The 14,848-nt window shown below is 43.3% G+C and overlaps 1 long non-coding RNA gene across 7 annotated transcripts; it reads left to right on the top strand.

The window, feature by feature from the left end:
* The first annotated feature begins 553 nt into the window (after positions 1-553).
* Positions 554-13,336, top strand: LOC106601998 (uncharacterized). Of its 7 annotated transcripts, none has more exons than XR_006769284.1 (4): positions 554-1,262; positions 4,215-4,457; positions 10,998-11,197; positions 11,646-13,336. It is a non-coding gene; the product is annotated as an uncharacterized lncRNA (long non-coding RNA). The 7 variants fall into 7 exon arrangements; XR_006769283.1 differs by having other exon boundaries at positions 4,158-4,457; positions 11,001-11,197; XR_006769281.1 differs by having other exon boundaries at positions 4,158-4,457.
* The last annotated feature ends 1,512 nt before the right edge of the window (positions 13,337-14,848 follow it).

Here is a 14,848-nt window from a genome sequence, read left to right as displayed (position 1 = left end):
TGTGTGTGTGTGTGTGTGTGTGTGTGTGTGTGTGTGTGTGTGTGTGTGTGTGTGTGTGTGTGTGTGTGTGTGTGTGTGTGTGTGTGTGTGTGTGTGTGTGTGTGTGTGTGAGTGTGTGAGTGAGAATATCAGTGGAGTAATGCCAATTAAAGCACAATATTTTAGGAATTCTGTCCAGCGCTATTACACTATTAGCCATAATGAGCAAGAAATACATAACTACCTCAACATAAACAATAAAAATTACCAGTCTACTTTAATTAATGTACATGATAAAAATAGCTCTGTGCAATTTGGTTAAAGTGAATTATCACTGATGCATTCAACATAGCCTTTACTATTTTACTACTTTACTACTACTAGACTATAGGCTTCAAATGTGCTCAGTGTAGAAAACCCCACCCGCATAGTCACACCTCTGAACTTTCACCCCTTCTAGACCTCAGCCCGAGAGACTTTCTCCGCCAGACCTCTGACCTGGGTCATCTGACCATGGTCAGCCAATCAGAGGTCTCTGAACGTGTGCGTGTGTGTTTTGTCTGAAAGCTACTTCAGTTGGTTCCAGAGGTGTAGACAGAGAGACAACAGCTCAGAAGAACTCTGCACCACCTCAACTCACAATAGACCTTTCTAACATGGTCAAGCCTTTCTAACATGGTCAAGCCTTTCTAACATGGACAAGCCTTTCTAACATGGACAAGCCTTTCTAACATGGTCAAGCCTTTCTAACATGGACAAGCCTTTCTAACATGGTCAAGCCTTTCTAACATGGACAAGCCTTTCTAACATGGTCAAGCCTTTCTAACATGGACAAGCCTTTCTAACATGGACAAGCCTTTCTAACATGGACAAGCCTTTCTAACATGGTCAAGCCTTTCTAACATGGTCAAGCCTTTCTAACATGGACAAGCCTTTCTAACATGGTCAAGCCTTTCTAACATGGACAAGCCTTTCTAACATGGTCAAGCCTTTCTAACATGGTCAAGCCTTTCTAACATGAACTATCCTTTCTAACATGGACAAGCCTTTCTAACATGGACAAGCCTTTCTAACATGGTCAAGCCTTTCTAACATGGACAAGCCTTTCTAACATGGTCAAGCCTTTCTAACATGGTCAAGCCTTTCTAACATGGTCAAGCCTTTCTAACATGGACAAGCCTTTCTAACATGGACAAGCCTTTCTAACATGGACAAGCCTTTCTAACATGGTCAAGCCTTTCTCTGGACACTCCCTAGCTGGTGTTGACTGTGTCTCTAACCATGTAAGTGGACTTATAGCCAGTTATGGTTAATTTGGTGTATGTTTAATCTGAACATGTTATTAGCTCCATGCTACTATGTGACTACATTCTTTTACATGTCTTGTTCCACTATAATATGTTGGTACTTGTTGGTATATGCATGTGTACAAGTCATGATACACATTCTGTATATTTCGCTCTTTGGTATGGTTACATGCATCTTCAGTATTTACTCAGGCAGTACAGCCTTGGCCCCTTTGTTACCAAAGGACTAAAGATGGCCGCTGTGTTTGTTGTTTTACACACATAATATGGTCGACCGGTGACGTTGTGACGTCCCAGTCACTTCCTGTTATGGTCCCGTGCCCTACCATAATGGCCGACTTGTGGCGCTCTTCTGCACTCAGTACGGACATTCCAATTAAAATTCTGAGTGAGAAGCCCTCCCCAGAGACATTTTTGACGTGAACAAACAAATTAGATGTATTTGAAAAATACACTGAGTAAGTTGTTTTTATTGTTTTGATACTCTAATTGTGTTTCAGCTTTTCAAAGTTCCAGTAGGCCTCTGTCACCTCAACCTCTGGGCTTCATGGGGTTGAACTGTTTGAATGTTTATGGTGTATTTTGATTGGTTAATGGTTAGGATTTAAAAAGCAGATGTGTATCAGAGTTTTAGAGAGAAATCTGTGTTCCAAAGTGAGACATTTCTCAGGCTATATCTGTCACTGACAACATGTTTTAAGGTTTTGAACTTGAGCTCTCTGCATCTGCAGTTTTACAGTAATGTGCAGAGGAACATTTCTAGGAAGAAAACTTGATGACATATAGCACAGTGTACAAGAGACCAGAGATGCATTGTACTGAAACAGGCATTGAAGAGACCACACCCACTCAGAGTGATGTCATAAACTATGTTCTTACAAGGAATAATTTCGGTAATGTGCTTTAACCTTCCTGGAATGTGCCCCCGCCTTTATTTCATAAGCGATCATATAAGGATGATTACACAACATTTATTGTCCAAGACAAATTTCCCCTCTGGGACAAAGGAAATCATATTTCAATGCAATTGTGAGAAAAAATATATATATATTTGAAAGCAACCAGTGTTTTTACAGAAAGGATGGTCCCAGCTTTCTGTAGATCTCTTCCATTTCTCAACTGTATTGACCTACTGGAGAGTTTTTACAACCAAAGTAATCCTGTCTTTCATGGCTTTGCGATACGGAGCTTACAGAAAGTCAGCCATTAGCAGTGAGTCCATAGGCCTATCAACACTTGCTAAATTGTAGTTACTTTGCTACTATGGCCTATTTATTGCCTTACCTCCTCACGCCATTTGCACACACTGTATATAAACGTTCTTTTTTTTCTATTGTGTTATTGACTGTACGCTTGTTTATTCCATGTGTAACTCTGTGTTGTTGTTTGTGTCGCACTGCTTTGCTTTATCTTGGCCAGGTCGCAGTTGTAAAAGAGAACTTGTTCTCAACTAACCTACCTGGTTAAATAAAGGTGAAATAAGAAAATATATATTTTTTAAACACTCCAGGAATGTACTTTCTTTTCTGGAATGTTGTGTGTCCCTTCTTAATAACAGATCAGATACAGACATTATGCACACAGTGTAAATCCATACATGTAACAGGACAGTTCAGACAGTGTAAATCCATACATGTAACATACATTGTTCACACAGTGTAAATCCATACATGTAGCAGGACAGTTCAGATAGAGTATACTTTGTGTACACACTATGTACAGTACCTAAACATGTAACAGGGATAGACCTAGTTCAGATACCGCTCTTCTCTTTGCTCTCCCTGAAGCCATGTTGTGTTATCTAGGTCACAGCTGCACCAACCCCGCCTCGGTCCAAAACGGGTCTGTTCAGCGGACTGCAACATAAATGTTCAGATAAAAATGCATTTTGTATAAGAGATACTGTATGAAGCTCTGTCCTGTACAACAGCGAACGATTTCATACGTTACGTTTCTATCAGAACCAACGTAATCTTTCACACTTCTGAACACACCCCTGGCCTGGTTGGGACATGAGGAGAGACCTCACTGGTGTAGAGAGAGTGGTGGTTTTGTGATCAGCAAAGACTGGGTCTGTTCGAAGAACACTGACGTTGTTTTGACGTTGGTTTTCATTCTTAGAAACCAAGGGCTCCAAATGGCTCATCCAATGGGTTAGTCAGGCCTTTTAAATCTCCTCCACCAGTCCTCTCTTATGTTGAGGGTGGAGATGAGGTTAGTCAGACCTGGCTCCTGTTCATTATGCCATACAATAGAAACTGTCAAAATGTTTAGCAATGAAGGAAAAAACATTAGAACGTTTTATTGGACCATGTAGTCCCTCCCTGTTACAGTCTGTTTTTTTTGTGTTTGGTGACTAATGAACACAATCCCAATGATGACTTACCCCCTTCTCCTAGTCTGTGTCATCACAGTTAGTCATGGGGCTCTGATAGATACGGTGTCAGCGTTGCAGTATGGAGTTCTTATCAGTTAGGTTGACTCTGTGGAGGGGCGCCTTAACGGACATTCCACTAGGTCAAATTATGACATGCTGTTAGCACGGAGCAGCTAATTCAATTATATCAATAGAAGCAGATACATAAGCAAAGAAGAGGTCAGAGCTTTGATCCACTGACTCAAGTTGTTATGTAGTCAAGCTCACTTCCAAGAACGCATAGTCCAGCCAGCAGAAGAGGAGGAAGTCGGATGTGGTTGAGAAAGTAATCTGACCAAGCGTCTTGGAACTGCAGCTCAGTGCACATTGGGGTATTATGTTGAACAACTTTGGGCAGAAACAGAAGGGATCTTTTATTTGTGTCATCATAACTATTATTTTTTTCCCCACTAAAGTTAGTGACTATTTCTCTCTCTATCTGTGTATGTGTGAAGCCTGACCAATGGGGTTGATTTCCTCCAAGCTGTGCGATCACTGTCCACAATGTGCAGAGTCCTGCCAGGTGGCTGCAGAGTCCGGGGAGAGGTGCCTGTGTGAGTGTCACAGCTGGGAGTTCTGCCCTGGCCGCTGCTGTGACCTGACCTGCCAGGTGTGTCTGGATGGCTGCTTCACCTGCTGCTCAGCAGACTGTAGCTACACCTTCTTTACTCTCTGCCTCGGCCTCGCACAGAACTGCACCGCCGTCTTCAAAACAGACCGACAACAACCTGGGACCTCAGAGGCTCAATGTGAATGTGAGTAACAATTCATTCATTTGTTCATTCCTTTGTTTGTTTGCTAATTCCTTCCTTCCTACAGTATATGATTTGTGTTGTAGATGGCATGCTGGATTCAGACATGGATTTCTCTTAACAGATTCACTGCAACTACTATTACAGATACTACAACCAGGACCAGACTAATTAACAGGTTCACTACTATAGAGACTATAACCAGGACCAGACTAATGAACAGCTCTACTAACAGGTTCACTACTATAGAGACTAGAACCAGGACCAGACTAATGAACAGCTCTACTAACAGGTTCACTACTATAGAGACTATAACCAGGACCAGAGTAATGAACAGCTCTACTAACAGGTTCACTACTACAGAGACTGTAACCAGGACCAGACTAATGAACAGCTCTACTAACAGGTTCACTACTATAGAGACTAGAACCAGGACCAGACTAATGAACAGCTCTACTAACAGGTTCACTACTATAGAGACTATAACCAGGACCAGACTAATGAACAGCTCTACTAACAGATTCACTACTATAGAGACTATAACCAGGACCAGACTAATGAACAGCTCTACTAACAGGTTCACTACTATAGAGACTAGAACCAGGACCAGACTAATGAACAGCTCTACTAACAGGTTCACTACTATAGAGACTATAACCAGGACCAGACTAATGAACAGCTCTACTAACAGATTCACTACTATAGAGACTAGAACCAGGACCAGACTAATGAACAGCTAACAGATTCACTACTATAGAGACTACAACCAGGACCAGACTAATGAACAGCTCTACTAACAGGTTCACTACTATAGAGACTAGAACCAGGACCAGACTAATGAACAGCTCTACTAACAGATTCACTACTATAGAGACTAGAACCAGGACCAGACTAATGAACAGCTCTACTAACAGATTCACTACTATAGAGACTAGAACCAGGACCAGACTAATGAACAGCTCTACTAAAAGGTTCACTACTATAGAGACTAGAACCAGGACCAGACTAATGAACAGCTCTACTAACAGGTTCACTACTATAGAGACTAGAACCAGGACCAGACTAATGAACAGCTCTACTAACAGATTCACTACTATAGAGACTATAACCAGGACCAGACTAATGAACAGCTCTACTAACAGATTCACTACTATAGAGACTATAACCAGGACCAGACTAATGAACAGCTCTACTAACAGATTCACTACTATAGAGACTAGAACCAGGACCAGACTAATGAACAGCTCTACTAACAGGTTCACTACTATAGAGACTATAACCAGGACCAGACTAATGAACAGCTCTACTAACAGGTTCACTACTATAGAGACTAGAACCAGGACCAGACTAATGAACAGCTCTACTAACAGATTCACTACTATAGAGTCTATAACCAGGACCAGACTAATGAACAGCTCTACTAACAGGTTCACTACTATAGAGACTATAACCAGGACCAGAGTAATGAACAGCTATACTAACAGGTTCACTACTATAGAGACTAGAACCAGGACCAGACTAATGAACAGCTCTACTAACAGGTTCACTACTATAGAGACTAGAACCAGGACCAGACTAATGAACAGCTCTACTAACAGATTCACTACTATAGAGACTAGAACCAGGACCAGACTAATGAACAGCTCTACTAACAGGTTCACTACTATAGAGACTAGAACCAGGACCAGACTAATGAACAGCTCTACTAACAGATTCACTACTATAGAGACTAGAACCAGGACCAGACTAATGAACAGCTCTACTAACAGATTCACTACTATAGAGACTAGAACCAGGACCAGACTAATGAACAGCTCTACTAACAGGTTCACTACTATAGAGACTAGAACCAGGACCAGACTAATGAACAGCTATACTAACAGGTTCACTACTACAGAGACTGTAACCAGGACCAGACTAATGAACAGCTAACAGATTCACTACTATAGAGACTACAACCAGGACCAGACTAATGAACAGCTCTACTAACAGGTTCACTACTATAGAGACTAGAACCAGGACCAGACTAATGAACAGCTCTACTAACAGATTCACTACTATAGAGACTAGAACCAGGACCAGAGTAATGAACAGATCTACTAACATATCCACTACTAAGTGAGAAAATGCTCATAGTGCAAAGTACAGCTTTTTTGCCCCATTAATTGGAATGATATCAAATGACTGCTGAATGAATGAAGCTATCTATCACGTGTTTTGGGATAGTCGTGCAGCATCAGACCTGGGTTCAAATACTATTCAAAATCATTTCAAATACTTAATCTGTGCCTGATCAAGCCTGTCTGGTTTAATTAACCAATAGAATAGTCTCCAAATTACAAACCTCACCAATCTGGCCACACGGAAGAAAAATGCTCAAAGATTTGAAAGATTTTAAATAGTATTAGAACCCAGGTCTGAGTAGTATGTAACTAACTAAATAATAACTCCACTTCTAAGAGAGTTTGAGTTCTGTTTCATGTCCTCTAATCTGGGTTGACCCCTACACAATCTGCATGGCCAAGCCTTTGTGATGCTGTGGCTTCACTCCAGATTCGTCCATTGTTTACATCCAACTGCATTCCACTGATAAGATACCATATATGTCAATAAGAGACTGACTACCATACGGCAGCTCTGGCAAATGCCAGATGGGCTGGTCCATCTTAAGCCCAGCAAGCCTGTCAAAATCGTGTTTCACACAGAACGTTCATTATTTGGCCAAAAATGAGGGTCTTAAGGAAAACAAATGGGCCGTTGTGTTAGAAATGCCAGATGCCTCGTCCCAGTCCGTCCCTGATGCCACTGCATTCCAGTAATATGATAGAGTAACAGCAGGCCCATCTGGCCCAGATCCCTCCTTTAAGCCCTGTGATCCCCAAGACACACTGACAATAATGACTAAAACCTTGTCTCTTCCTTGTATTCATTTATCAACAGCAGCCAGTCACAGATGGCCAAATTAGTTGTGTGGCTAGCACATTGTACTGTGGCTCAGCCAGCTAGCTAGACAAGACAATGACACTTCACTAAGAGGCACCAGGAGTGTATTACGAGCAGTGAAACATTCTGAATGTTGCAGAAATGTAGCTATAGAGCCAGCTGACACGATTCCTTATTCTACATGATAAAACTCCTATCGTTCTACACAACACATTTCTATCTGAACAGACCCCAGGTTTCCATCTCTGACATTAGGCCTCCTCACCCTTTGTCCCAAATGGCACCCTTTTCTCTAGTTGACTTTGGCTGCGTTTAGACAGGCAGCCTAATTCTGATCTTTTTTTCCACTAATTGGTCTTTTGACCAATCACATCAGATCTTTTTAAATCAGATATTTTTTCAGCGCTGATCTGATTTGTCAAAAGACCAATTAGTGAGAAAAAAATATGTGTAAACACAGCCATCGTAGGGAATATGATGTCATTTGTGACGCAGCCCTGGTGTAGGAAATTCCGCCCACTCCAGTGACATATTTCCCTCAACCCAATCCTGTTCCTCCCCCAGTCGTGCAGCCTGACCTTAAATACTCACCTGAAGGCAATCAGTGGTGGAGCCTGATCTTAAATACAGTCACCTGAAGGCAATTGGTGGTGCAGACTGGTCTTAAATACACTCATGTGAAGGCAAATATTTATAAATGCCAACTTTCTATCTGCAACTAGCCATGGAAGTTTAGAAGAGAGCTGTGGCTTTCCAAGTTGGGAATTGAGGAAGTATCGCCAAGTAAAGGTTGGTAGAAAATGTCCTGCTTACCCTTAAAACTACCATCATCTGAACGGCTATCTGGACGCTGGAACAGCTAGTAATGTTGATGAGCCATTGATTTATTAGCTACCCCTTTTAAACTGTACTCCAGTTCATCCTCTGTCCTTGCTGACAACTGTGGTAGCCCATACAATTTTTATTTAACTAGGCAAGTCAGTTAAGAACAAATTCTTATTTGCAATGACTGTCTACACTAGACAATGCTGGGCCAATTGTGTGCCGCCCTATGGAACTCCCAATCATGGCTGGTTGTGATACAGCCTGGAGTTGAACTAGGGTCTGTACTGACTCCTCTAGCACTGAGATGCAGTGCCTTAGACCGCTGCACCACTTGGGAGCCAACCTTCTATACCAGGGGAAGACAACCCTGTTCCTGGAGTGCCACCGGTACTGTAGGATGAGCTAATTGATCAGTTCAGTGACTGACTAAATTCAACACACCTGGTCTTCCAGGTCAGTTGATCCAAAAACATGAAGTGCACCAGGACCAGGCTTTCCTGCCTTTGTTCTGTTCTAGACTGTCCTTTAGCAGCTCTGTCCTTTAGCAGCTCTGCCCTGTTCTAGACTGTCCTTTAGCAGCTCTGCCCTGTTCTAGACTGTCCTTTAGCAGCTCTGTCCTTTAGCAGCTCTGTCCTTTAGCAGCTCTGTCCTTTAGCAGCTCTGTCCTTTAGCAGCTCTGCCCTGTTCTAGACTGTCCTTTAGCAGCTCTGCCCTGTTCTAGACTGTCCTTTAGCAGCTCTGTCCTTTAGCAGCTCTGTCCTTTAGCAGCTCTGTCCTTTAGCAGCTCTGTCCTTTAGCAGCTCTGTCCTTTAGCAGCTCTGCCCTGTTCTAGACTGTCCTTTAGCAGCTCTGCCCTGTTCTAGACTGTCCTTTAGCAGCTCTGTCCTTTAGCAGCTCTGTCCTTTAGCAGCTCTGCCCTGTTCTAGACTGCCCTTTAGCAGCTCTGCCCTTTAGCAGCTCTGTCCTTTAGCAGCTCTGCCCTGTTCTAGACTGTCCTTTAGCAGCTCTGCCCTGTTCTAGACTGTCCTTTAGCAGCTCTGCCCTGTTCTAGACTGTCCTTTAGCAGCATGCCTTCCAGTTTTTCCACCAGGTGTTCATCAGTGCCACCAGTCCCTCAACCTCAGTGACAGCAGCTTATAAACCACTCACTCCCCTTGGTGTCAAATGTGAAATATTTGCTGCTGTGAATCACTGGTGGCCATTTAAATCAAGGAAGGTGGGCTCATAGTAATGGCTGGAATGGTACAAATGGAACAGTATTAAACATGGTTGGATTCCAGCCATAATTATGAGCTCTCCTTCCCTCACCAACCTCCACTGGATGTGAATAAAACCGGTATGTGTTATTGGGCGGTGCGCTCGGCTGGGACTAAGAAGAAAAACCTGAATACACACCCATCCTGTCTGGCATCTACCTCTGAGAGGTGTTACCTCAGTTTCACTCTGTGTCAAGAGACACTTCAGGAAGGACGATTATCCACGCACACCAAGAGCTGCTCTAGGAATAAGACTATTTAGAAAACAACAAACTATAGTTTACTTTAAGAGAAAGTTAGAAGTATTTATTTTTTTAATATAAAGGAGTGGGAGTCGAACTTGTTGACACGGTGAAAGGTAAACGTTGAAATAACAATACTATACAATTCTCTTTAATTTTAGCTGGTTAGTTTTTGCTTTAATTAACAATGTCACTGTGCCTCAGCCTTGTACAGTTCTGCACCGCAGTCTTCAACACAGACCCATTGTTCATAACACTAGAGTTTAATTATATGAAGTGCCTTGGTCCTCCATTGTTTTTTACTATTTAACCCTTTTACTAAAGGGCACCTTCCCTCTACAAAGATCTGCTGTATCCTTAGCAACACTTCCTTCCTCTTCTACTAAGTTCTCTCAACACCTATGTTCAAGGCTACAAAATATGTGGTAAAAGGTACTTTACAGCTGTGGTTTTAAACAGCACAGGCAGCCAATCGGGATGTTTACCCCATTTATTTAAAGTAGAAAGTGGCTTCAGCTCGTAATTCTAAAAACTGTGCCCTAGATTTAGATATAAACAGGTTTTTGATGAAAGGATGACTGTGTAGCTAGATCTAGCAGCAAATCAGAACTGCTAATCATATTACAATGAACTTATATCTACCATGGTAAGTGACTCCATCATAGTGTGCTGAATAAGGGTTAGTATAGGGTTCAATTCCAGTGAGGTGAATTCTGTTGATTGTGGTGCTGAGTATGTGGGTGTCTTTGGTGTGATTTAGTCCATGTCTTCAGGTAGAGGGTTCCTCTGTGATGTTACTAGACGTGGTTTAGTCCATGTCTTCAGGTAGCAGGTCCCTCTGTGATGTTACTAGATGTGGTTTAGTCCATGTCTTCAGGTAGCAGGTCCGTCTGTGATGTTACTAGACGTGGTTTAGTCCATGTCTTCAGGTAGAGAGTCCCTCTGATGTTACTAGATGTGGTTTAGTCCATGTCATCAGGTAGCGGGTCCCTCTGATGTCACTAGACGTGGTTTAGTCCATGTCTTCAGTTAGAGGGTCCCTCTGATGTCACTAGACATGTCAGGGATCACAATAATACAGCTTTGTTATTCACAGGATGTAACACCTTTTGTGGATAAGACAATGACTATTGATTTACTGATGTATTGATTAACAAATGAATTGTTCCCTTCTCTCTCTCGGCAGTGACCAGGCAGCTGAGACGTTGGCTCATCACTATATTGATTTGCAGATTGCTTTGATAACAAATTTATGGACACTTTTTCCCTGTTTTCAGCAGTCGCCAGACAGACATGGGCTGCTGCTTCAGCGGGTCTGAGGGGGACGGAGAGGGGGACATGAAGCACGGGGGGGACAGCGGCTGTAAGACGTGCTGTCTGAAGACCAGGAACTGCGTGATGAGTGGAGAGTGTGGACGGGCTCTTCAGATTGCCAACGTCTGTGCCATGTGTGGAATGTGCATCCGCATGTTTGTCTGTAAGTATTTCAGAGATGCCAAAACACAAGCTGTGTCCACACTAGGATAATACCTGGCCATGTGTTCTGAACACCAGCTGTGTCCACACTAGAATATTACCTGGCCATGCATTCTTAACACAAGCTGTGTCCACACTAGGATAATACCTGGCCATGCGTTCTAAAAGGTATGCTAATATGAACATTGGAACATAACGGCTGTTTTATACTGTATGTTAATGCGTCATCTAAGACACAATTAGCAATTTCATGTTATGATATTACAGAGCAAATTGACCCAAGTTGGCACTAACCAGACAGGTATACAATGTTTCATGGCATACTATAACGCATTAATCAACATTAATGAATAAAGACTAAATGTAATCAACATTCCTAACACAGTGAAGTAGTAATCAGTGTATCAGGGACAGAACTCATTGTCCTCCATATCTCCTCTCTCTCACAGAGCTGCGACTCCATGAGGTCAGACCTGCTCTCATTCCCATGGTAGCTGTACAGAGAGCTGTGAACAATAGGACCGGTATGCCACTCTCCCATGGGTGGATCACCTGGGATCCAGCCATGTTACAAAAGACACACACCCTGGACCCGCCCTGTGCCTTAGTGCCAATAGAATCAGCACCCTGGACCCGCCCTGTGCCTTAGTGCCAATAGAATCAGCCCCCTGGACCCGCCCTGTGCCTTAGTGCCAATAGAATCAGCCCCCTGGACCCGCCCTGTGCCTTAGTGCCAATAGAATCAGCCCCCTGGACCCACCCTGTGCCTTAGCGCCAATGGAATCAGCACCCTGGAGCCAAGCAGGAAGGAATGTGAAGCGTATCCTGTAATTGATGTCCTTGTGCAATAGTACTTGTCTTCCTCTTCTGTTGTAAAACATCTTGGAACAGTGTGCCCTAATGAACATGACTCTGTCCTGCTGCTGTTTATGCAGAGCTCCAGCTGGAGAGGGAACAGGCAGTAGACTAGGCCCAACAGGCAGTATGTATGCACAAACACAAACACATTGTTCAAGCCACCAAGTGGCCTTTTGAGTACTGGAAGATCACGCAGGGAGTAGGTGGAAACATATTCATACCGGCGAAGAGACTGTACCACCAGGAACACTCGGCTGTGAGGGGAAATTATGTTTGTTGTGGAGAGAGGAGGGGGACCGATACGGGGGCAGAGAGAGAGAGGGATGAGAGCGGAGCTAGAGACAACAATCTTTTTCATGCCAAATTCTCAATAAAACGATGCTTACAGGAAGACACCAGAATGTACCAGATATAAAATCTGATAATCCTTATTGTAACAAAGTGGTTTGGATGGAAAAGTGCTCATAGACTGTGTCCCAGATGGCACCCTATTCCCTTCATAGTGCACTACTGATAAGAGGAGGAAACTACTAGATGAACTGAGCATGCTGAAACAAACCTTTGTGACAAACCAGTCACAGTGGTAGGATGTCCATGTCCTCAGAAAATCATTCCATCTCTCTGAGTGTCCCAGATGGCACTTGATTCCCTTCATAGTGCACTACTTCTGACCAGGGGGTGTAGGGTGAATAGGGTGCTAGGCAGGTTGTGAGGATCTCTCGTTCTCCTTAAGTATCTAAAAACCAAGTGTGTTGATACAGAATTGTGCCTTTCAGACTGGACTACAGTACCATGTTGACCTATTCTTCACTGCTGAGGTGAACCTTCCCTCTTCCAAACTTTCTTTTATCTGTAGAAAGTATTTTTCATCAATGCTCTTATGCTCCTTGACAGTCCAATATGTAAGAAAAGAGATGTGCTTTTTTTATGATTCATTTGTTTTTTGTAGGGTGTTTTTATATAGTCTTTTGGGGGTGAATTGTCTTCATGATGTCTATTGGGATGATCATTTATTGTGCTCAGAAAATAATTTCTATACTGTAGGTGTCGTAGCTAGGGAAGAAACTATCGGTATGGTTCAGGCTGTGTCCCCAATGGCACCCTATTCCCTATGCAGTGCACTACTTTAGACTAGAGCCCTATGCATCCTGGCCTAAAGTTGTACACTATATAGATAGTCGGATGCAATTTGGGACGCAGTACTTTGTTGTAGTGATGACTACACACCATTTCTATGTTCACATTGTGTAATGTATTACTTAATAAAGAACTACCAAGTGTACCGCCTGGTGACATACTGTTTTCTGTCCCTCCCCAAAAATATTTTCTGTTGCCAATTTAAGCAGTTTCCTAAATCAAAGACCAGTCCTTCATGAAAGAAACAAACTGTAGCTTGTTGTCTGACCTCTCACGGGGGAACATTTCCAGAAGGACGTACTCCCACACAGCAGGTAGAATATGGGCACACACACACACACACACACACACACAATGAAATAACATCAGGAGGTGCCCCTTTGACCGAAGACCAGTCCTTACAACTTCCAATGAAGAAGAACACAATGGAAGATGTACTGATTTATATTTTATTAACCTCGCCATCTTCCTCAGTTATCTTTCCTTGACTGAATGCATTCCTCTCTCCTCTACTGCACTGTGATTCTCTTATGTACAGCGGGTGGGTCTGGAAAGAGACAGGGAGCAAGATAAATCATTATTTAGTAGGTATGGTGCTGTCAATCATACTGTAGGTTACAGCACCGCCCGTTCTCCTGACCCACCTAATATACAGGTGGTGTACCGTTCTCATCTCTCCCACCTAATATACAGGTGGTGTACCGTTCTCATGTCTCCCAACTAATATACAGGTGGTGTACCGTTCTCCTGACCCACCTAATATACAGGTGGTGTACCATTCTCCTGACTCCCACCTAATATACAGGTGGTGTACCGTTCTCCTGACCCACCTAATATACAGGTGGTGTACCGTTCTCCTGGCTCCCACCTAATATACAGGTGGTGTACCGTTCTCCTGGCTCCCACCTAATATACAGGTGGTGTACCGTTCTCCTGGCTCCCACCTAATATACAGGTGGTGTACCGTTCTCCTGGCTCCCACCTAATATACAGGTGCTGTACTGTTCTCCTGACTCCCACCTAATATACAGGTGGTGTACCGTTCTCCTGGCTCCCACCTAATATACAGGTGGTGTACCATTCTCCTGACCCACCTAATATACAGGTGGTGTACCGTTCTCCTGACCCACCTAATATACAGGTGGTGTACCGTTCTCATGTCTCCCACCTAATATACAGGTGGTGTACCGTTCTCCTGACCCACCTAATATACAGGTGGTGTACCGTTCTCATGTCTCCCACCTAATATACAGGTGGTGTACCGTTCTCCTGACCCACCTAATATACAGGTGGTGTACCGTTCTCCTGGCTCCCACCTAATATACAGGTGCTGTACCGTTCTCCTGACCCACCTAATATACAGGTGGTGTACCGTTCTCCTGACCCACCTAATATACAGGTGGTGTACCGTTCTCCTGACTCCCACCTAATATACAGGTGGTGTACCGTTCTCATCTCTCCCACCTAATATACAGGTGGTGTACCGTTCTCCTGACTCCCACCTAATATACAGGTGGTGTACCGTTCTCATCTCTCCCACCTAATATACAGGTGGTGTACCGTTCTCCTGACTCCCACCTAATATACAGGTGGTGTACCGTTCTCCTGGCTCCCACCTAATATACAGGTGCTGTACCGTTCTCCTGACCCACCTAAT

Source organism: Salmo salar, chromosome ssa03 (assembly GCF_905237065.1).
Source record: "Salmo salar chromosome ssa03, Ssal_v3.1, whole genome shotgun sequence".
Taxonomy (NCBI): domain Eukaryota; kingdom Metazoa; phylum Chordata; class Actinopteri; order Salmoniformes; family Salmonidae; genus Salmo; species Salmo salar.
This window is presented reverse-complemented; position numbering and strand designations above follow the sequence as displayed.